Below are 24,585 nucleotides of genomic sequence, written 5' to 3'. Positions count from 1 at the left end.
TTAAATAAATTGCCAGAAATAGCCAATTTGCTCAATTTACCTTTAACTATATTTCATTATTAATAATTAATTATATTTATCTTTGTGGAAACACTGATCATCTTAATGATTTCTCACAATACATATATATAGAAACAGATAAATATCAATATGTATAGCTCGGTTGGTAGAGCATCCGTGCCAGCAACTTGAGGGTTGCAGGTTTGATCCCTGCTTCTGCCATCCTAGTCACTGCCGTTGTGTCCTTGGGCAAGACACTTTACACACCTGCTCCCAGTGGCACCCACACTGGTTTAAATGTAAACATTAGATATTGGGTTTCACTATGTAAAGCGCTTTGAGTCACTTTGAGACAAGCGGTATATAAATATAATTCACTTCACTTCAATATGCAACACTTTATTTTTATATTTTCTCTAAGTACACATTTTTCAAATTGAACATTTTCAAATGATCCCTTCTAAGACAAATTTAAAAGGTAAAAGGGTATATGTGTTTAAAAATCCTAAAATCATTTTTAAGGTTGTATTTTTTCTCTAAAATTGTCTTTCTAAAAGTTATAAGAAGCAAAGTAAAAAAATAAATGAATTTATTTAAACAAGTGAAGACCAAGTCTTTAAAATATTTTCTTTGATTTTCAAATTCTATTTGAGTTTTGTCTCTCTTAGAATTAAAAATGTCAAACAAAGCAAGACCAGCTTGCTAGTAAATAAATACAATTTAAAAAATAGAGGCAGGTCACTGGTAAGTGCTGCTATTTGAGCTATTTTTAGAACAGGCCAGCGAGCTACTCATCTGGTCCTTTTGGGCTACCTGGTGCCCGCGGGCACCGCGTTGGTGACCCCTGTGATAGAGTGTACACAGTAGTGTTCATGCTGTCCGCTGAGTTTATTGGCATAAAGCCCTCACATGTCTTTCCTCATTTCCTACAGTTCTATTAATTCTAGTAATTATCACTTGCTTTCTTTGCTTTCCAATTCCTTCTTTTTAATGTTCATTCCTGTCAGAAACTTCTCAATCTCTCCTCTATCAGCTCTGTGTTTCTGTGACCTTCCTCAACTGCAGGGGTGTCAAACTTATTTTAGGTCGGGGCAGGGGCGTCACTAGACCTAATACTGTACTGGGGCACACCTGGGGCACAAATAATTCATGTGAGCGTGCAAAGCGTGCAAGCAAAAACATTTTTAGTAGTTATTTATCATAAAAAATACATAAATAGTGCTTTAAACTATGAAATCATATCAGATTATGTTGTATGGATCTTTGATTAACCACCTGAAATTAACTAATGCATTGGACCTACTTGTGTACTTTTTTACTCCAGACTTCTGAACTGCTACTGGTAAAAGCAAAAAGGAAGGGCAATCATTCTTTTTGAAATATATATTGCAGTAATCAAAAAATCAAATTGTGGCAACAAAACCAGATTATTTCAGCCTTTTTTCTAGTGACTATTAGTGAGTATTTTAGCAAAAGGCAAAGCGACTAACAAGTTGGAGGAGGACTCAGGACAGACATGGAAATTTATTTTAAAAAAATCTAAATGGGGCAACAAAACCCGATATTTTCAGCCATCTTTCTGAAAACAAATACAGAAATGTTAGTATTTTTTCTGGAAACAAAACCAGATGCTTTAGCTGTAGCCATTTTTATGGTGACAAAACAAGATTATTTTAGTCAAAGTCGCACCGATTAACAAGACACGTCTACTGTGCTATTTTTCTGTGAAATAAACTTGAATGATTTAAAAATTTGGCTCACGACTTCATATGGAAAAATGTTTTTCTTCCTGAAGATAAACCATTTGAGAAGCACTCAACTCACACATGCTTACTCCAAATCATCGATGCAGAACCAGCAGACAATAACCAACATTGTGTTTCATGTTCATTGGAAATTCCCCCGACAGCTCGTACAGCAAATGAATATGTTTGTCTTGATAAAAGCAAGAACGTTAGCTAACTTAGCATCAACTTCAGACAATGATGTTGCCTAGCTAGCTAGGACTTCACTTACATCTCTCATTCCTCGCTTCTTCTCTGCTGCAGGCAAATAACTTTCTGATATCCATCTTGAGTTACAGTTTGAGTCAAAACAAAATCAAAATATTGTAATTAACAAGTTGTTGTTGGCTAGTCACCTACCTCACGCACTGATACGCATCCCCCCCTCTCTCTCTCTCTCTCTCTCTCTCAACCGAAGTCTCGATCCACACATGAATAAATTACCATATTAATTAGCCATGTGCTCATTGTTAGTGGAGTGAATACAGTAGCAATCAATTACCATACTAAGTAGTATGTGCGCTGTTGTCTATGTTATGTAGACTTAAAACTCTGAAGCGTTTTTTTTTTTTATTGGTGAACTTTTTACTGGGGCACTGCAGATCAACAGTGGGGCACGTGCCCCACTGAAATATGTCTGGCGACGCCCCTGGGTCGGGTGCCATGTGGCATACTTGCCAACCATGAGACCTCTGATTTCAGGAGGTAGGGGGTGCGTGGTCGGGGTGGGGTGAGGGCGTGGTTGATATCAGTACTTCAGTCATCAACAATTGCATCAACAGAGAAATGGACATTGAAACAGTGTAGGTCTTACTTAGTAGGATATGTACAGCCAACAGAGAACATAGTGAGTTCAGATAGCATAAGAACAAGTGTATACATTTGAAATGCATTCGATTATTTACATTAAATTATTTAAAATCCGGGGAGATGGGATGTGAATGGAGGAGGATTAGTAAAGGGTTGTAGTTGCCTGGAGGTGTTGTGGTGCATGTACAGTAGATGGCAGTATTGTCATGTTTAAGAGTGTCACATGCTGTTTACGGCAGACAAACTGCTTTACGGTAGACGTAAACGTGACTGCTGTTGTTGTGTGTTGTTACTGCGCTGGGAGGACGTTAATGAGACTGCCTAATAATAAACCCACATAAGAAACCAAGAACTCGCCCTCGATCATTCTACAGTTAAAACTTCATTGGGCAGACACACTTTATAATGTGAGAAAGCGCACGTGAAAACAGGCTGTCCTCACTCAGGTCCGCATGGAGCTGGAGAGGGCGTGGCCTCCAGCTCCGCCTGAATTTCGGGAGATTTTCAGGAGAAAATTTGTCCCGGGAGGTTTTCGGGAGCGGCGCTGAATTTCGTGAGTCTCATGGATAATCTGGGAGGGTTGGCAAGTATGCCATGTGGAATCACGGCACGATAACTTAAAAACAAAGATAACAGCATAGCTCGGTTGGTAGAGAGGCCGTGTCAGCAACTTGAGGGTTGCAGGTTCGATTCCCGCTTCCGCCATCCTAGTCACTGCCGTTGTGTCCTTGGGCAAGACACTTTACCCACCTGCTCCCAGTGCCACCCACACTGGTTTAAATGTAACTTAGATATTGGGTTTCACTATGTAAAGCGCTTTGAGTCACTAGAGAAAAGCGCTATATAAATATAATTCACAATTCACTTCACAACTTCAGATTATTCTCTTTGTTTAAAAATAAAACAAACACATTCAGAAAATGTACCAATCATAATGTTGTTGTTGTTGTTTTTTTACACTTTGTATTCTATCTTTATTTGTCGTTATTTATACTTTCTGAGAAAAATATGTGATAATGTCCATCAGTCAACTCATTAATTTTCAATATATTAATATTATCAATATATTAAAAAAATAATATCAAAATCAAATTACAGAAATGTTTTTATTTTTTTAGTTAATTATTTATATAGTTTGCTTTTTCTCGACTGGTGTACCAACATCATGTGGTTTATTTTTTTTATACATATGTAGCATAATCTACAAAGATACAAAGAATTGCTATTGTGACATCTTGTGAACACATTTAGAACAGCAGTTTCTTTCATTCGTAAATTTCAGCAAATTTTAATACTTAGCGAACTCATCCCACGGGCTGGATAAAACCTGTTTGTGGGCCTGATCCGGCCCGTGGGCCGGACGTTTGACATCCCTGCTCTACTGAGTTTGAACAGGCAGGCTAATGATTAATTGGAACGCCCCCCGACTTAGTGAATGGCTTAGTTCAGTCTTTCTTAACCATTGGGCCATGGCCTATTGTTGGGCCGCGAGTGCACCCTAGAGCAGGGGTCGGGAACCTTTTTGGCTGAGAGAGCCATACAAGCAAAATATTTTTAAAAGTATTTCCATGAGAGCCATATAATTTTTTTTTAAGACTGAATACAACTAAATGTGTGCATTTTTAAGTAAGACCAACATTTTTAGAGTATAATAAGTCTCTTATTATTTTTAATAACATTGTTATTCTGAAGCTAACCAACAATAAATAAAAAACTTCTTACCATTAATGCGACTTCTTGAACAGGTGTGGTAGAACCGCATGGATGGATTAAAATGCATGAGTATGTTTTTTGTTTTGAACGTTATTTTTGACACTGTGATTACCAGAGGAATTATTCATTACTCCCCGTAATAAGCAATGTCCACTAAGATTTATCTGAGAGCCAGATTCTGTCATCAAAAGAGCCACATCTGGCTCTCGAGCCATAGGTTCCCTACCCCTGCCCTAGAGGGCCACCAAAAAAGATGTGTTTCTTAGCTGTGGTCTGAATGGACCAAGGAGTTTCTTCAGCGCAAAAATTATGACTTAGGTGGTAAAATTGTATTTTCATTTACATTTAAATTTTGATGACAGTTTCCATCCATCCATCCATCCATTTTTTACCACTTATTCCCTTTCGGGGTCGCGGGGGGCGCTGGCGCCTATCTCAGCTACAATCGGGCGGAAGGCAGGGTACACCCTGGACAAGTCGCCACCTCATCGCAGGGCCAACACAGATAGACAGACAACATTCACACTCACATTCACACACTAGGGCCAATTTAGAGTTGCCAATCAACCTATCCCCAGGTGCATGTCTTTGGAAGTGGGAGGAAGCCGGAGTACCCGGAGGGAACCCACGCATTCACGGGGAGAACATGCAAACTCCACACAGAAAGATCCCGAGCCTGGATTTGAACCCAGGACTGTAGGACCTTCGTATTGTGAGGCAGACGCACTAACCCTTCTGCCACCGTGAAGCCCAGTTTGACAGTTTGACAGTTTAGTTAAAAAAAACATTCACTATTCATTTATTTAATTTATTTTAGCACAACATAGTTGTATCCAAACAACATTTTCATCACTCCCTTCTTATGCAGTATATTGCCAATCCAATCCACTTTATTTATACAGCACATTTAGAAAATAAATGGAAGTTTCACAAAGTGCTGCACAGAAGTTGGGGCGTACATACTAGGAGAGTCAGTAATATAACACATTTAACTATACGATTATAAATACATAAAATACATCAGAGAAAATAAAATTGACTAAAATCACACAACTCTCATCATGCTGGTTTAAAAGTTAAGAGTAAAAATATGTTTTAAGATTTAAAACTCATTAAAGAGGGAACCGTCCGAATAGCAAGAGATATGTTGTTCCACAGTTTTGGGGCCACAGCAGAAAATGCAGAATCATCTCTGGATTTTATACAGGTTTTGGGACGACAAGATGAAACTGATCAGCTGACCTCAGAGACCTTGTGGGTGTGTACATTTTTTAAAGGTCTGACATATATTGTTGCGCTAATCCAACAAGAGATTTAAAAAACAACAACACTACTTTAAAATGAATTCTAAAATGAACTGGGAGCTGGTGAATGGATGCTAAAATGGGGGTACTGTGTTCATGTTTTTTAGTGCCAGTTAAAAGGTGAGCCGCAGCATTTTGGACTAACTGCAATCGTGTGATTGTGCTGAGGCCTGGTTCATTCCAACATAGAGGGAGTTGCAGTAATCCAAACGTGGAGAAAAAAAAAAGCATGGATTACCTGCTCAAAGTCGTTAAAAGATAAAACTGATTTAATTTTTGCTAAAAGTTTTATATGATAAAAACTGATGTTCTGATATTTGATTAGTATATTTGTCTAATCAGCCTCACCTAAGCCTAAGGTTTATGTCTTAATTAAATAATACTCTTTGTGATTAACACATGGTTTGATATCATTAAAAAACAACAGTAGAATATTAATTTAGTGTTTATGTTCTAGTCGGCCCGGGGCCCCTATGTAGTGGAAAAGTAGGGCCCAGAGGTCAAAAAGATTAAGAACCCCTGGCTTATTTGACTCATATTTGTGGGTTTGATGCACATAGTCACCCATAAAATAGTATTTATTTTTGGTTAACACAGGAAATCATGTCACAAATGGTGTAAAACTGAATTTTCAAGTACATTATTTCAATAAGTCCCCTATAGAGGGTTAAGTATTGCTTGCCAGCTCTCTGTATTTTTTCTCTGATGTGTGGGGGCAGTCCATCCCTCTGCCCCAAGTCATACAAATCAATTCTACCTAGTAACAAGAAGTGATTGGTCAAACGATACAGAAGTATCGATGCATGAAACACCAGGAGTGATAATGTGTTCCTTGATAATTCGATGTGTGTGTCACGTTAATGTTATCCTTGCTCTTTCTCTGCGCGCGGAGAGGGGCTTTAAAGGATATCACCCGGTCGGACACGTTGCAGAAAGTGTCGTTTTATGCGGACGACTTCTCAGATCCTGCTAGCTCACTCCCGGTAATCTTTGACATTTTGGAGCGGTTTGGCACACAATCTGGTTACAAACTTAACTACCAAAAAAGTGAGCTGTTTCCGATCAATTCCTTAGCTAAACAGTTACCACGATCTTTAGCGGCACATGACGGGATCCATTACTTGGGAATCTTTATTACTCCGGCTATGTCTGATATGCTCCGGGGAATTTTTTTACCTCTTATTGAAATTATGGAGAAGAACTTTGCCCGCTGGTCTGTTTTACCATTATCTCTCGCTGGCCGGATCAATCTGATCAAGATGATCACTCTGCCTAAATTCCTTTACCTTTTCCAACATATCTCCATTTTTATTACTAAATAATTTTTTGATAAATTAAACAATTCAATATCCAAATTTTTATGGGGGGCCGGTTCGGCCCGAATCCGCAAGTCGGTCCTACAAACTCCCAAATCTGAGGGAGGGCTTGCAGTCCCCAATTTTAGACAGTACTATTGGGCGGCTAATGTACAGAAACTCTTATACTGGATGGATGGAAGCTCTCAGACCCTCCAGGCCTGGGTATCCCTTGAAATGGCAATCCCACACTTTTCATTACGTTCTTGCTTATGTTCACCACTCCCTTTTCCATTTAAACTTGGCGGCGCAAACTCAGTTGCATCGATCTCCATGAAAATATGGAATCAGCTAAGGAAACACTTGGGTTTTCAGGGCCCATCTATATTAAACCTGTTACTTAAAAAACAGTTATTTAAACCTTCCCATACCGACCCCGCTTTTATGACTTGGCACGATCACGGTATCACCACTGTGGAAGACCTCTATACAGACGGAGTGTTCTCATCCTTCGCTGAACTCTCTTCCAAATACGATTTGCCAAACTCCCACTTTTTTCGTTTTTTTCAGGTGAGGGACTTCGTAAAGAAGCAGTTCCCACACTTTCAGAATCGTCCTCCGGAAACTCTTATAGATACATTGTTATCTCTGAGCACTAATCATAAAAAATGTATCTCTGTGCTATATACCTCCTTAAGCTCAGTTGCTCCAAGCTCTCTATCAGTGATAAGAGCCTCGTGGGAGAGCGATCTTAATACCAACATATCTGATCAACTCTGGAACTCTGCCCTGAAACTGGTCCACTCCTCCTTGATATGTGCCCGTCATAGTCTCATTCAATGCAAAGTAATCCATACAATTCACTACACTAATTAAAAACTATCCAAAATCTACCCCACTGTTAGCAATACCTGTAATAGATGCAAACAATCTCCGGCTGATCATGTCCACATGTTCTGGTCCTGCTCTAAATTATGTTTCTTTTGGGAGGACATTTTTGACACTATCGGAAACGCATATGGTCAAGACTTTCCCTCCAACCCAGGCGACTGATCTTGTTCAATTGGAAGCTGGCTTAACCCCCATCACACGGCCGTTGGATTAAAGAGGTTCTCTACGGTTTAAAACTGGAAAAACTTAGGTCTTCACTAAATGGCTCTGCTCAAGTGTTTAAAAGTTTATGGAGTCCCTTCTTACTGTATGTCAACTCTCTTGACTTATGCCCGGACGCAGATGAGGAATAATCTCCCTTTTATTTATAATGTTCTTATTTTTTAAATATTTATTATTATTATTATTTTTTTTTTTATTATTCATTTTTATTAATTTTTTTTGTATTTTTTTCTCTCTTTGTCCCTTTCTCTCTCCTTTCAGTCTCTGTCAGTATCTGGCCTCGTATGGGTGTGTGTGTGTGAATGTGTCTGTTTTTGTCGTCTTGCTTGTTGTTTGTTTGTGCCAGGTGTCCCTGGTTGGTTTGACCTGAGTGGGGTGGAAGGGTGGGTGGGTGGTTTAGGTTTTAGGGGAAAGGGTGTGAAGAATTCACTGACTTTAAAATTGTACTGTTTCGACTTGCACTTTTTTCTGTCTATTTGAAAAAGCCAATAAAAAGAGTTGGATTAAAAACCCATGTTACAGAGACAGCTGCTGTGGCATTTGACTGTGAAGCGCCAAACTGTGTTTATCAGGAAGCACTTTTTTCGGCTCACGACTGACAGCTCGTACTGTAAAAAGTCGGAGGGGTAGTGTTTCATGTTTGACATTGGTATTTGTCGCCATCACCGATCTAAATGCAAGTGAAACGTTTCTAAGTGTGGTATCATTTAAGTCTTATAGTGCCAAATCCAGTATTTTTTTCACCTGCACGATTAGGATCATTTTGTGTTTCATATTCCTTTATGCACAACTTTTTGTTACAAAAAGGTCAAATGTAGTGACTTTCCTATCCACCAGATGGTGCCATTATGAAATACTAGCATATCACTTTCGTGTCTCAGTGAGTGAGTGTCTCAGTTACTCATCACTAGTAAAAAGAGTGAATTACCACAGTATCAATGGTATGACACAAAACAATGCAAATAATATTTGCGACAAACCTTAAATATAATTAATCATGTATTTTATTTTTGCTAAAATTAACACTGTAATAGGGTTAGATGGGAATTTGGTAAGTGTAATTTGTATCTTTAGTTGAATAAAGACATCGGGTCATACTCTTAGTGGTGAGTAGCTGTAGTTTCAGGGGTCCTTGAAAGCTATGTTGTGTGTAATTAAAATGAACATGTGGAATGAAAGTTTCCCCCTCCCTCGCCGACACCCTGAGCCCACTGTCATAATTTGATGAAGCAATGACTGAGACAGCTCTGATCAAGGTAACAAATGATGTCCTCTTGAACAAAGATACAGGAAAAGTCTTATTCTTAGTTCTGTCTTTGACAGAAATAGGACAGAAATCTTCTTACAGAGGTTATAAAACTAGGTGGAAATCTGTGGTTCAAGTGCTATCTCAGTCACAGAACGTACTTTGTTGGAATTGGATCTGTTTCAGTGACTCTGACCTGTGGGGTTCCTCTGCAATCAATTCTGGGACACATATTGCTCAACTTAGGCTAGCTAAAACGTAGTTACCATTTTTCTTACCATAAATATGCAAATGACACACTGAACAATGTGTCGGTGACAACAGGTGAACGTTAGCATGTTGATTCACTTTGAAACTGCATTAAACAGACCAATGTGTGGATGCAAAACAATTTTCTTCACCTAAACTCACACAACACTGAAACCATTGTCTGTGGCACACAGAAGTCCCCTTGAGACCTCTCTCTAAAACCTAATATTCAAGTAAAAATCCAGGACTCAGACTTGAACATTAATACCCATATTAAGTCATCAACATCAGCAGATTTTTTTACCAGCTAAATTATTGGCAATATCAAATTAATAGTATCCAAAGCAGACTTTCAGAGACTAGTCTATGCTTTTGTTTCTAGCACGTTAGACTACTGTAATTGCTTTTTCACTGGGCTCTCTAAACAAGCTGTACAGCAGCTGCAGTACATCCAGAATGCTGCTGCTCAAATCCTGGCTACAACCAGGAAATACGAGCATATTGGTCCAATGCTTACATCACTGTACTGGCTTTCTGTTGCTCAGAGAATCGACTTTAAAATACCAACAAAATGTTGTATAACCATATGAACCATCTCAGGCTCTGAGAAACTTAGGGAGTGGTCTCCTGCTGGTGCCTAAAGTCAGGACTAAACATGGCGAGACTGCGTTTTGGTTTCAAACTTCTATAATCTGCAATAGTTTTCCGGAAGATCTGGGACAGGCCTCAACTTGAGCAATGTTCAAATCCAGACTGAAAACCCTTTTGTTTAACTGTGCATATGAAAACAAAGTATTTTATCTGCGCTCTTTCATTCAGTTAATTCAGGATTATGATGATTTTAGTTCTGTATATGATTTTATTTGCCCTCTTGTAATTTTATACACCCGTAAAGCACTTTGATTTGACTTATATACAAATTGTGCTCTATAGAGAAACTTGCCTTGCGTTGCATGTCTTCTCTGCACTGCTTTAACTCCCCCATGAATTTAGTTAGTGTCATGCGAAAGTATAAAATACTACTTACTTTTATTTATTCTGCTTAGTATTTATTAGTAATGATGACGGTGCAAACTAGAAATGAAGAACTGTTGAGCAACACAAGACTAAAAACGTCTGATTGGAACATTGTGTTACGTAATCTTACTCTTGCACACAAGAGGGCAGCAAAACCCTTTTGCATGATAGCGTAAACTTTCCTGTGTCTTTGTCTCAGTAGTCATTACCTGCATGCAATTAAATTAATGTTGTGCTTCTGTCGTGCAGTTTTTATGACTTAGCACAAGTCTGCTGCCTGTTGTGCAGCTAGCTATTAAACTGTAGTTTTAACTATTTTAACAACTTGAATGATAAACTTCTGATGTGTGTGTAATAATTTGGCTCTCCAAATAGAAAGTCCATGCAAGCTTGAGAAATGTTTGTAATACGAAATGTGACCAGCATCTGTTTCCACTCTTTCATCTCCTCATGTCTCCTTTCTTCCTGTTTATTTCTCAGCAAACAACATGCCATGTTCATCCCGGCTGACCAGCTGCTATCCGTACTCTATTTATATTGGCTTTTTAAAACATATTTTGATGTTCCTCACAGGGTTGTGCAAAAAAGGAAATTATTTACGCCTTTAAACGGATGAATGAATGAATTAATTAATTCATGAAGAAAGGAGACAAATCTCACTTACCTGCCCCTACTCTGAACAACATCAGTGATCATGATGACACGGCTACCATCGAATCGTCTCAGCTACAAAGTCTTTACAAAAGAAAGAGTTTTCAAAGACAACACACAATCTGATGTGGATGCTGATTCCCTATAGCAGGGCTGTCCAAAACAGTTTCCACTAAAGGCCACAGATAAAAAAAAATGTAAAGGTTACAAACTACGAGGGCCCTTTTGATATTTTTCACTTTTAAAACCTATATATATATATATATATATATATATATATATATATATATACAGATTAAACTGCTTGTACGGTCGAAAAAAATTGTACAATAATCAAAGTGTGTTCACATGCTTTTTTACATGAGTCAACTTGTTAATTTTGACAGCCTTAGTATACATAGTGTATGTATGTATAAAGATATATATATATATATATATATATATATATATATATATATATATATATATATATATATATATATATATATATGTCTTAATTGGATTATCCAGAGAATAGTGCTCGATACCATGGTAGAGCGCAATATGTATGTGTGGGGAAAATCACAAGACTACTTCATCTCTACAGAACTGTTTCATGAGGGGTTCCCTCAATCGTCAGGATATTGACGATTGAGGGAACCCCTCATGAAACAGTTCTGTAGGGATGAAGTAGTCTTGTGATTTTTCCCACACATACATATATATAGATATATTTATATATGTATGTATGTATATATACTTACAGTATAAATTGTATATATACAGTACATACGTACATACTATATATATATATATATATATATATATATATATATATTCAGTAAATACATACACACTCTATATACATATATAGTGTATACAGTACATGTACATATATACACGCATACATGCATACGCACATTGAGTGTATTTCTTTAACTATATTAAATAAAACTAATAAAAACACTTGAAAAACTAAATATTAAATATTATAAAAACATATAATATAGCATTTGAGATAGAAGGGAAGTTCTGGAAAATAGTGGCAATTGCAAAACAAAAATGTTTAGGTCTGAAACCAATTTAAATTTTCGTCCAGAGGTGTCCAAAGTTCAGCCTGGGCGCCTTTTGCAGCCCCCAGTATATTTTTCAATGGCCCCGAGCAGGCAGAATATATTTAAGGGCCAACCTGAAGCGAATAATCATAAAAGGCTGTTAGAAAAAAAAGTATATTACAAGATACAATATACTGACTGGCTTAGCAAGTCTTGACCGACGTTGGATTAGTTGCAGTGTATATAACTGAGAAAAATGTAAATAATATATTTCAATTGTTCTATATGTTTGGAAAGTGTTTGGACTGAAATGAATTCCAACAGGTCACTATTGCACGAATAATTTTTGCTCAACACAAATAAATCCACCGAATCTGACACTCGCTTGGACGTCTGCTCATGCAAATGATTTATATCCATCTCGTGCGTGACATTAAACAAGCAGCCTTTGCTACAAGACCTACTGCACACCGCAGTGAAGAACAATAGAGCGCTGCATACGGCAAATTAATTACGTAAACAAAGGCATGATTAAACGGGGTACCGGGGCTCTAAAGCCAGCTGTTTGACACAGCTTGTACACATGTGTTTCTGCTCGCTATAAATCAAACGTCCCATTGTGTTCATCTGGAGCGAATTAGGAGAGAATGGAAGGAGGGGAAAGTGGTAAGGAGGGGGATGGGCTTTGATATACAGAGAAGGAAATGGGTAATGTCCTGAAACCACATGCAACATCCTAATAGTAGCTGGTAACTGATAGGGAGGAGACGTGCAGATAGATGCTGTGTGTCTGCAATTTATAACCTGCTCTTCTTTTTGCCTTTGAACTAGCTTTCAATTACGCTGATGTTAATAATCTGCCTAACCTGGGGTAATTGTGTTCATCACTACATATATTTAGAGCTGCCAGCAGTCAGAGTGTTAGTGAGCAGAATGGGCTCAGCATGACAAATATTGGTATGAATCCCAGCGCTGCAAATATCACTTGGTTTGATTACTTGAAGTGAAATGAAGTGAATTATTTTTATGTAGCGGTTTTTCTCGAGTGACTCAAATCACTTTCTTTTACATTAAGAAACCGATTATCTATCCATCCATCCATCCATTTTCTACCGCTTATTCCCTTTCGGGGTCGCGGGGGGCGCTTGCGCCTATCTCAGCTACAATCGGGCGGAAGGCAGGGTACACCCTGGACAAGTCGCCACCTCATCGCAGGGCCAACACAGATAGACAGACAACATTCACACTCACATTCACACACTAGGGCCAATTTATGGTGCCAATCAACCTATCCCCAGGTGCATGTTTTTGGAGGTGGGAGGAAGCCGGAGTACCCGGAGGGAACCCACGCATTCACGGGACCGATTATCTAAATTTAAGCTATTTACACCAGTATGGGCGGCACTATAAAGCGAGGTGAGTTAAGTGTCTTGCACAAGGACACGACGGCAGTGACTAGGACGGCGGAAGCTGGATTCGATCTGGCCGTCGTACCATTTGAGCCACACCGCTCCACAAATAAAATATGTTTTCTCTAGAAAAAAGTCGGAAAAGAACAAGAAAGTTGGATCATATTACTCCTATACTGGCTTCCTGTGCACTTAAGATGTGACTACTTACGTATAAAATACTAAAGGGTCTAGCTCCATCCTATCTTGCTGATTGTATTGTACTATATGTCCCAGCAAGAAATCTGAGTTCTAAGAACTCAGGCTTATTAGTGATTCCCAGAGCCCAAAAACAGTCTGCGGGCCATATAGCGTTTTACAGTACTCTGGAATGCCCTCCCGGTAACAGTTAGAGATGCTACCTCAGTAGAAGCCTTTAAAGGCCTACTGAAACCCACTACTACTGACCACGCAGTCTGATAGTTTATACATCAATGATGAAATCTTAACATTGCAACACATGCCAATACGGTCGGTTTAGTTTACCAAATTACAATTTTAAATTTCCCGCTGAGTTTCTTGTTGAAAACGTCGCGGAATGATGACGCGTGCGTGTGACGTCTCAGACTGTAGAGGACATATTACCGCAGCACCATTTGCGGCTAAAAGTCGCCTCTTTTCATCGCGCAATTAAACAGTATTCTGGACATCTGTGTTGCTGAATCTTTTGCTACTTGTTCAATTAATAATTGAGAAGTCAATGTAGAAAGATGGAGGTGGGAAGCTTTAGCCTTTAGCCACACAAACACAGTGTTCCTTGTTTAAAATTCCCGGAGGTGAAGCTTTACTATGGATCAGAGCGGTCCAGCGAACATGGTTCCCGACCACTTATTAACCAGCAGGTTTCAGTGAGAAAATTGTGGTAAAAAGTCGCGTCTTACCGGAGATCAGCTGAGCTTGCGCCGTCCATGCAGCTGCCGTCGACTTCCCTGAGACACTGGCGTCAAGACACCCGTGGACACACCCCTCCGACTATCAGGTACTATTTACTCTCGGTAAAACACTAGCAACAGAATAGAAAGATAAGAGATTTCCCAGATCTATCCTAGTAAATGTGTCTAAAAACATCTGGATCCGTCCCAATGCAATCGCCTTTTTAAAAAAAAAACTTTTTTTTTTAAATTTTATTTTATTTTTTTATATAGTTCTTCGCTATCAAAATCATCATCCACAAATCTTTCATTCTCGCTCAAATTAATGGGGAAATTGTCGTTTTCTCGGTCCGAATAGCTCTTGCTGCTGGAGGCTCCCATTATAAACAATGTGAGGACGTGAGGAGCCCTCACCCCTGTGACGTCATCGTCTGCGACTTCCGGTAAAGGCAAGGCTTTTTTTATTAGCGACCAAAAGTTGCGAACTTTATTGTCGATGTTCTCTACTAAATCCTTTCAGCAAAAATATGGCAATATTGCGAAATGATCAAGTATGACACATAGAATGGACTTGCTATCCCCGTTTAAATAAGAAAATGTAATTTCAGCAGGCCTTTAAGTTCCATCTTAAAACTCATTAGTATACGCTAGCCTTTGCTGAATTTCCCCAGGGATCAATAAAGTACTTTCTATTCTATTCTAGCCTTTAAATAGACCCCCCTTTTAGACCAGTTGATCTGCCGTCTCTTTTCTGCTTTGCCCCCCTCTCCTGCGTGGAGAGGTTATTAGGTGACCACAGATGACGCACTAGATGTTCAAAGTCGGGACCCGGGGTGGACTACTCTTCTGTGCATCACGCAAGATGATCCCCTGCTGGCCCCACTATGGACTGGACTCTCACACTATTAACTAGATCCACTCGACGTCCATGCCACCGGTCACCCAAGGGTTGTGGGTGGCCCCCACATCTGCGGTTCCCTCAAAGGTTTGTCATTGTATCCCATTGGATTGAGTTTTTTCTTGCCCTGATGTGGGATCTGAGCAGAGTATGTCGTTGTGTCTTGTGCAGCCCTTTAAAACACTTGTGATTAAAAACTATACAAATATTTTTCGATTGATTGATTGAAAATGAATGGTTTTCTCATATCCAGTTCTACAGAGTTACACAGGTGGAGCAAAACGATTTCCCGCCCTCTCAAGTGAAAGAGAGCTTTTTTCTTGTCACTCACCCATACTTAAAAAAAAAAGAAGAAAAAATCAGTTTTTGAAAAACTCATATCCCAACTCATATTCAGGTTTGTCTCAATTCCGTGCCCATACTGTAATCTAACGGGGGCATTTATTTAACAGAGAGTTCATTAGAAGCAAGCAATAATTAGAGACAGGCTGTATTTTACCAAGTGTGAAAACATACTATCTTTCATATAAGTAATTTTTTTACTTTAATAATGATTGCACGAGAAATTTTAAAGGAAAACATCGCTCTCTTTGACCACTTTGGTCATTTAAAAACAAACACGATTGTCAAATATAATGACTTTTTAAATCCAGCAGAGGGCGCCATTATGAAACACCAACACACTATCAGTGCAGTATCACGATACACTGAATGAGGCGTCATTTACCCATCACTAACTACTAGCCCAGTGTTTTTCAACCTTTTTTTGAACCAAGGCACATTTTTTCATTGAAAAAAATCCCAAGGCACACCATGAGCAGAAAACATTTAAAAAAATGGAACTCATATTGACAGTAAAAAGTAATTCTCGCAATTGTTGGACATGAATTCCACCCATAACCAACCATGCATCACTATAGCTCTTGTCTCAAAGTAGGTGTACTGTCACGACCTGTCACATCACGCCGGGACTTATTTGGAGTTTCTTGGTGTTTTCCTGTATGTAGTGTTGTAGTTCTTGTCTTGTGCTCCTATTTTGGTGTTGATTGTCTTGTCATGTACGGATGTGCTTTGTGGACGCCGTCTGCTACGCCACACGCTATAAGTCTTTGCTGTCGTCCAACATTCTCTTTTTGTTTACTTTGCAGCCAGTTCAGTTTTAGTTTCGTTTCGAATTACATTTCAATGGCTTTTCTTAGCAGCACTCACCTTTTGTTTATTTTTGGTTCAAGCGTTAGATACCTTTTTACCTGCACACTGCACTGCAAAAACTGACATCTAAGTAAGATTAAATATCTCAAATAAGGGTGATATTTGCTTATTTTCTGTCTAATAAGACAATTATTCTCACTAAGCAGATTTTATCTTAGAGTATTTGACTTGTTTTTAGGGTTTTGGTCCTATAATTGTTTCAGTAAGATATTACAGCTTATTAGTAAAATTTTATGACCTCTATTGAGTAAAACATGCTTGAAACTAGAATATCAACTGTTGCAAATCTGTGTCATCAACCCCCCCAATTATAAAATTACTTATTAAAAGTAATAATTTCTTATTTCAAGCATGAAAAAAAAATCATTATTTTGACACAAATGTGTCTCATAATCTGCGATGAGGTGGCGACTTGTCCAGGGTGTACCCCGCCTTCCGCCCGATTGTAGCTGAGATAGGCACCAGCACCCCCCGCGACCCCAAAGGGAATAAGCGGTAGAAAATGGATGGATGGATGGGTCTCTCATAATTAAAACAGATGACAGCCAAATGGACTTTGGTGTTTTATTTTCAATGAAACAATAGAACATACCTATTCATATAGTAGTACAGTTGGCACAGTACAGTAAACTGAAAGTTAATATTTAAATATTTAACATTTCTAACAATTTTGAACAGAAATAGTTCATGCACATTCAGATAAATTCTTCAAAATTACATTCAAAAACAGAGGGCCGGGCTGTATATATGCGTACTAATTGACTGAAAGAGCATGCACTTGGCGCTATGATGTCATGTTATCAATGGCAAAAAGCATGTTTAGACCATATGAATTGCCTGGGTGGCTAGGAAACCCCCAGAGTAACAAGCGGTTGCCTTGTTGCCTTTCCATTAAGAACAATAAATTAGTTTTTAGTGTAAGTTTGCTGGTTTCAAGAAATGTAATGCCGAGCGCATATCATTATGTCAAGATAATGGCACTAGCATTTACTTAAAGGGTAACATCACAATTTCAGAAGGGTTAAAACCTATAAAAATCAGTTCCCAGTGGCTTATTTTATTATTCGAAGTTTTTTTCCAAATTTTACCTATCACGCAATATCCCGAAAAACTGCTTCAAATGTGCCTGATTTTCATAATCGCTATATCACCCCTTCCATTTTCCTGTGACGTCACTGTGTGACGCCAATACAAACAAACATGGTGGGTAGAACAGAATGGTATAGCGACATTAGCTCGGATTCAGACTCGGATTTCAGCGGCTTAAGCAATTCAACAGATTACGCATGTATTGAAACGGATGGTTGGAGTGTGGAGGCAGATAGCGAAAACGAAATTGAAGAAGAAACTGAAGCTATTGAGCCATATCACGACAGACAACGGCAACGAGGACGAATTCGGCGATTGCCTTCTAACCAATGATTGCATCTTTTGACCACTGGTGCAACTTGAATCTGTCGATTGGTATGGGTTTGTTTGGCATTAAATGTGGGTGGAGGGAAAGGCTGGATGCAAATATAGCTACAAATGAGGCATAATGATGCAATATGTACATACAGCTAGCCTAAATAGCATGTTAGCATCGATTAGCTTGCAGTCATGCCGTGCGCAAATATGTCTGATTAGCACATAAGTCAATAACATCAACAAAACTCACCTTTGTAATTTCGTTGACTTTATCGTTGGAAATGCATCTGCTTTGCGTGTCGCAGGATATCTACACATCTCTGTCGTAGCATCGCTACCGAAGATAGCGATGCTACGACAGAACAGAAGAACCGAGGGACTTTCGCATCTTTTAACCACTGGTGCAACCTGAATCTGTCGGTTGGTATGTGTTTGTTTGGAATTAAATGTGGGTGGAGGGAAAGGCTGGATGCAAATATAGCTACAAATGCGGCATAATGATGCAATATGTACATACAGCTAGCCTAAATAGCATGTTAGCATCGATTAGTATGCCGTGACCATTGATATGTCTGATTAGCACACTCCACGTCAGTCAACTTGAATCCGCCCCTGATCGTGTTGTTACACCCTCCGACAACACACCGACTAGACATAATTTCTCCAAGGTACGGAAAACAGTCAAAAAAAGGGAAAATAACAGAGCTGATTTGACTTAGTGTGTGTAATGTGTTTGAGAAAATGGCGGATTGCTTCCTGTTGTGACGTCACGGGTGAAAGGTCATTGCTCCGACAGCGAACAATTGAAAGGCGTTTCAATCGCCAAATTCACCCTTTTAGAATTCGGAAATCGGTTAAAAAAACATATTGTCTTTTTTCTGCAACATCAAGGTATATATTGCTCTTACATAGGTCTGCTGATAATGTTCCCCTTTAAGGTCTCATTTTTTTTCTACCAAGAAAAGCGCACTTGTTATTAGGGATAACATACTTATTTTAAGATATTTTTGGGTTCATTGAGGTTAGCTAATTTTACTTGTTTTGGAAAGTCTTGACAAGCCAAATGTTTTTGTTCTATTGGCAGATAATTTTGCTTAGTTCAAATAAAATACCCCTAATTTCTGTTTTTTTTATTCTTATTTTTGAACACTGACTTTTTGCAGTGTGTCTCCCGCTGTCGTCTGCATATTGTGATCACGACAAACATCCACAAAGCAATTAGCTACCTGATGCCACCTACTGATACGGAAGAGTATTACACGGATACTCTGCCGCGCTCCAGACAGGACAGACACTCAACAAAGGCACATTATTTGCGGATTATAATTACTGGTTTGCAGAAAAAATAGTTTTAACCGAATTAGGTAAAATTACATCATCTCCCACGGCACATTAGACTGTATTTCATGGCACACTAATGTGCTGCGGCACAGTGGTTGAAAAACACTGTACTAGCCTATACATCCAGTTTCATATGCAAACTTCAAAGCTTTCCCAACATATTTTGAGGTTGCTGTCTTGCGTAAGAGCTCACATGAGAGCGTCCTCTCTACTACGATGCTTCATTGTTTGACAAGAAGGTAATGTTACATTTCATGAAAGTGCTCGCCACGGCCGTGCGCGCATGACTGAAGCGAATCACATCAAGAAAACTAGTCTGGGAATGGACAATATCACAAATGACGTGCTTCAAGGTTTTATTTACTGATAAGGAAACTCACATTCCTACGGGTTCGGGGAGGAAATATCGACACAGTCAGTGTCTTTTCCACTGCAGCGTTTCAGAGATGACAGAGATTATTTGAGGATAACGAAGCGCAACATGGCCGCCCAAACTAGATCAAAGCTGAGACAATCAAAGCCAGAGAAAGCTACAGCAGTGAGTTCTTTTAAAATGTCTGCTTTCACCCCCCCGCCCCCGAAAGAACCCAGGGGCTCAGGTTCGTCTCTTCACCTCTTTTCCATCCCGCCTCCCTCTGTGGAGCCGACATAAAGCCCCCTACGCGGCGATGGCGAGCACAGAGGCATCGACATAAATCCTTCAAAGCAAACAGTCTGCAGTTGGGTGACCCGTGAGAATATTAAAACCTGAGACATCGCGCAAGGCCGCCGCCGATAAGACAGCGCACTGCTCGTAATGGTTGAGGGCAAGATCTGGCGAGATGGTCGTGACAAACAACTGGTGGTGACTCGTGCCAGGCAGTCTGGAGTTGAGAAGTCCAGCACGGCCTGGGTTCTCACGTAAGAAAACAATCAGCAAAGCATTTTGACTTTGCGACCTCTGACCCTTGACCCGCTTGACTGTGTGTTCTGGAGCTGATGAATGCATTTCCTCTGCCCTGCAGACGACTACTACTGCTTTCACTTCACACAAGTATGAAAATGAACATCAGACAGCTCATCCATCACTTCTGGTCCTTTTTTTCCCCCCTTCTGCCTTCATGCAGTAATACATTTACGACCAGAACTATTTAGACAATGACAGATTCATTCATGTAATGATTTTGCCGCGAGACGCCACCGCCGTGGGTTTCAAATAAAACAATTTGTATGCTTTTAGCTTTGATTCAAGAGGTTTGTTGGCAGGATTACAAAAAAAACGACTTATGATTTACACTAATTTTGCAGAGGATCCCATTAGATTACAGCACAAGCTTCCTAAACCGTGGGTCAAATACATCCACTAAATTAGGATTTCAGACATGTAATTGCCGCCTAATTACCAAACACGGGCTGACGAAGAACTTTGAGTCGTGGCCATAACCGGATGAGTGACAGAAAAGAAAGAGCCATAGCCTTTTTGGTAAGAAAGGGCAAAGGCAATTGATGAACTTGTGGGCAGTCTAAACAGAAACAGGCTTCTGCCTGAGCGGCCGTTTTCCACTTGGTCCTCCTAGTGCTTGTCTATGTCTAATGAAGCCAAACATTGTTTTTGGATGGTAAAAAAACCACAGAGCACTAAAATGGTCGTTTGAAAAAGTGAACTCAAACACTTGGCTAGGAAAGAAGTTGTCAAGCACTCAGAGCTTACTCAGGCGGACTGCCACAAGGTCACCGGTGTCAAACTTAAGGCCCAGAGGCCACATGTGGCCCGGAAAAACCTGCACATATGTATGTCAATACGGCATTTTGTCATTTTTGCTAAACATGTTTCAGTTCTGGCAGAATGCAATCATATCACACGCAAACGCAGTTATTCTTAACTCAAAATGGTTTGATGCAAAAAGCATTTGTAAGCATTATTTTTGTCACTGAAACACTTTTTGAAATTATTTGTACAGCAGGTGAACTTTGATATATTCATGTCACCTTGACTTAGTTCAGTTCCAGTTTATTTCGAACATGCATACGATACAATGTAATGCATCACATATTTCCAGTTGTTTCATGACAACACGTCCGAAAAGGAGTAAGAAGAAGCTGAGCTTATTTAATCCTACCCCTTTTAATACCATAGCAATGTTATCCCATTTTCCTTTTTCTCTGTAACAGAACAGTGAATACATAAATAATAAATAAATAATATATGATAGTAATAGTAATAGTCACTTTACAAACCTTGTTTAAATATGAGTTGGGAAATTGTGTTAGATGTAAATATAAACAGAATACAATGTTTTGCAAATCCTTTTCAGCTCATATTCAGTTGAATTTGCTACAAAGACAATATATTTGATGTTCAAACCCATAAACTTTATTTTTCTTTAGCAATTATTCATTAACTTAGAATTTTGTGGCAGCAACACGTGCCAAAGAAGTTGGGAAGGGGCATGTTCACCACTGTGTTACATTACCTTTTCTTTTAACAACACTCAATAAACGTTTGATAACTGAGGAAACTAATTGTTGAAGCTTTGAAAGTGGAATTCTTTCCCATTCTTGTTTTATGTAGAGCTTCAGTCGTTCAACAGTCCGTGGTCTCCGCTGTCGTATTTTACGCTTCATAATGCGCCACACATTTTCAATGGGAGACAGGTCTGGACTGCAGGCAGGCCAGGAAAGTACCCGCACTCTTTTTTTTTTTTTTTCTTTGTCATGAAAATGGGACGTTTTTGTCATGAAGAAGGGAGGTTTTTGTGGTTGGTGCACTAATTGTAGGTGTATATTGTGTTTTTTATGTTGATTTAATATATATATATATTTTTTGTAAATAAAAATGAATAAAAAATTCTTCTGCGGCCCGGTACCAATCGGGCCACGGGGCCCCGGCCCGGTGGTTGGGGACCACTGTTGTACAGCTTTAACTTGCACTTACAGATGTAGCGACGAACCGTATTTAGTGACAGTGGTTTTCTGAAGTGTTCCTGAGCCCATGTGGTGATATCCTTTAGAGATTGATGTCGTTTTTTGATACAGTGCTGTCTGAGGGATCGAAGGTCACGGTCATTCAATATTGGTTTCGGCCATGCCGCTTACGTGGAGTGAGTACTCCAGATTCTCTGAACCTTTTGATGATATTGTGGACCGTAGATGTTGAAATCCCTAAATCTCTTGCAATTGCACTTTGAGAAACGTTGTTCTTAAACTGTTTGACTATTTGCTCACGCAGTTGTGGACAAAGGAGTGTACCTCGCCCCATCCTTTCTTGTGAAAGACTGAGCATTTTTCGGGAAGCTGTTTTTATACCCAATCATGGCACCCACCTGTTCCCAATTAGCCTGCACACCTGTGGGATGTTCCAAATAAGTGTTTGATGAGCTTTCCTCAACTTTATCAGTATTAATTGCCACCTTTCCCAACTTCTTTCTCACGTGTTGCTGACATCAAATTATAAAATTAATGATTATTTGCCAAAAAAAGAAGGTTTATCAATTTGAACATCAAAGATGTTGTCTTTGTAGCATATTCCACTGAATATGGGTTGAAAATGATTTGCAAATCATTATATTCCGTTTATATTTACATCTAACACAATTTCCCAACTCATATGGAAACGGGGTTTGTATTTAAGACCTAGGGGGATCCATATCACGGAAGAAAAAAAACTAAATACAAGGATATAACCCAAATAAAAGCAGAAATAAAATAAATAAAAACCCTGTATTAATCCCCCTTCTCCCCCCAAAAAACACTCTACTATATTCAATAGTAAGTTAACAAATATCAAATAGATAAAGAATTATAATCTCAATAGAAAAAAAAATGGTTCAAGATGTTTATCATAATTATTGTTCTGTGTATTTTGTGAACACTTGTAGTTTGAACAGTCTCTTAAACTGAATCATATTGGTGCTTTGTTTGATTGATTTGTTTGGTTAATCCATTCCATAATTCAATTCCACGTACAATATGGTAAAGGTTTTTAGTGTTGTACGAGCATACACATGTTTTAAATTAGATTTTATGTTATATTTATATTTTTCCTCTTTTGTTAAGAAGAATTGTTATACATTCTTATGATTGCAAGGCAATCAGTTTGTTGTAGAGATGTAACAATATATAAATCTCATGTTACGATATTACTTAGCTATATGTTCTAAAAAAAAAAAAAGACTTAAAAATGCCACACTATGTATATAAAATGAAGTGGCAGGAAATAGGGCTGTGAATCTTTGGGCAACACACACTTGATTCAATTTGATTCTTGGGGGTAACGATTTGATTCAGAATCAATTCTCGATTCAAAACGATTCTCAACTGAAAACCTACATTTTTTTTTTAACAGCATTGGATACCAGTTCTATGATAAACTACATTCCTCTATAAAATAGATAAACCTCTCCGATTAATTTCCATATTACTTAAAATAAAATAGTTATTTTTAAAAAAAAATAAAATGCTTCTCACACATTTAATAAAGTTAAAGGGCAACAAAAAAAGTATGCAAAATTTATTTTTTCTAAAGTTAATCTGTACAGCAAATGTGGGCCTCTACATCACCAATATGATTTGCCAGAATGGTTTAAAAGGACAGATATTTGTAACAGTGTTAAAGTTGTTTATACGGCCACCCTCAGTGTGCCCTGTATGGCTGTTGACTAAGTATGCTTTGCATTCGTGTGTGTTTGGCAAGTATGAGTTATGGATGGATATTTCAGGAAATGTCCAAAAAAACAATTCCTCTTCTCTACCGCGAACACACTCCACTTTCTGCCTGCCCCCCACATTGCAGTCCGATGCTGCACATGGGATTCTGGGAATCGCAGTTTTTTTTCAGACCCGGTCAACGCTGAGTCCCCAGAAAAAAACTACACCCAAACGTCACGGCATTATTGTGAAAGACTTTCAAAACACAATACCGTGGTATCTACAATACCGTTACAGCCCTAGTTTGTTGGCATAAAATATGATAATAATCAAATGAATGGGACAATTGTGTATTAAAATAATGTGGCAATTAATAAATGTTCACGGTTTTGCACATACAAGTGGCCCTTTGTGGCCCAAGCTGAGAATGAGTTTGACGCCCCAGCTTTAAGTAATGTTACAATTTTCTATGTCAAAAAAAGCGACACTTAAAAGTACAGTTATAAAGGCCGTGCCAGAAACTTTAGAGTTCCTGGTTTGTATCCAGGTACCACCATCCTAGTCA

Source organism: Nerophis ophidion, linkage group LG14, assembly GCF_033978795.1.
Source record: "Nerophis ophidion isolate RoL-2023_Sa linkage group LG14, RoL_Noph_v1.0, whole genome shotgun sequence".
NCBI lineage: Eukaryota > Metazoa > Chordata > Actinopteri > Syngnathiformes > Syngnathidae > Nerophis > Nerophis ophidion.
The sequence above is the reverse complement of the archived record's forward strand: the minus strand, read 5'-3'. Positions refer to the sequence as shown.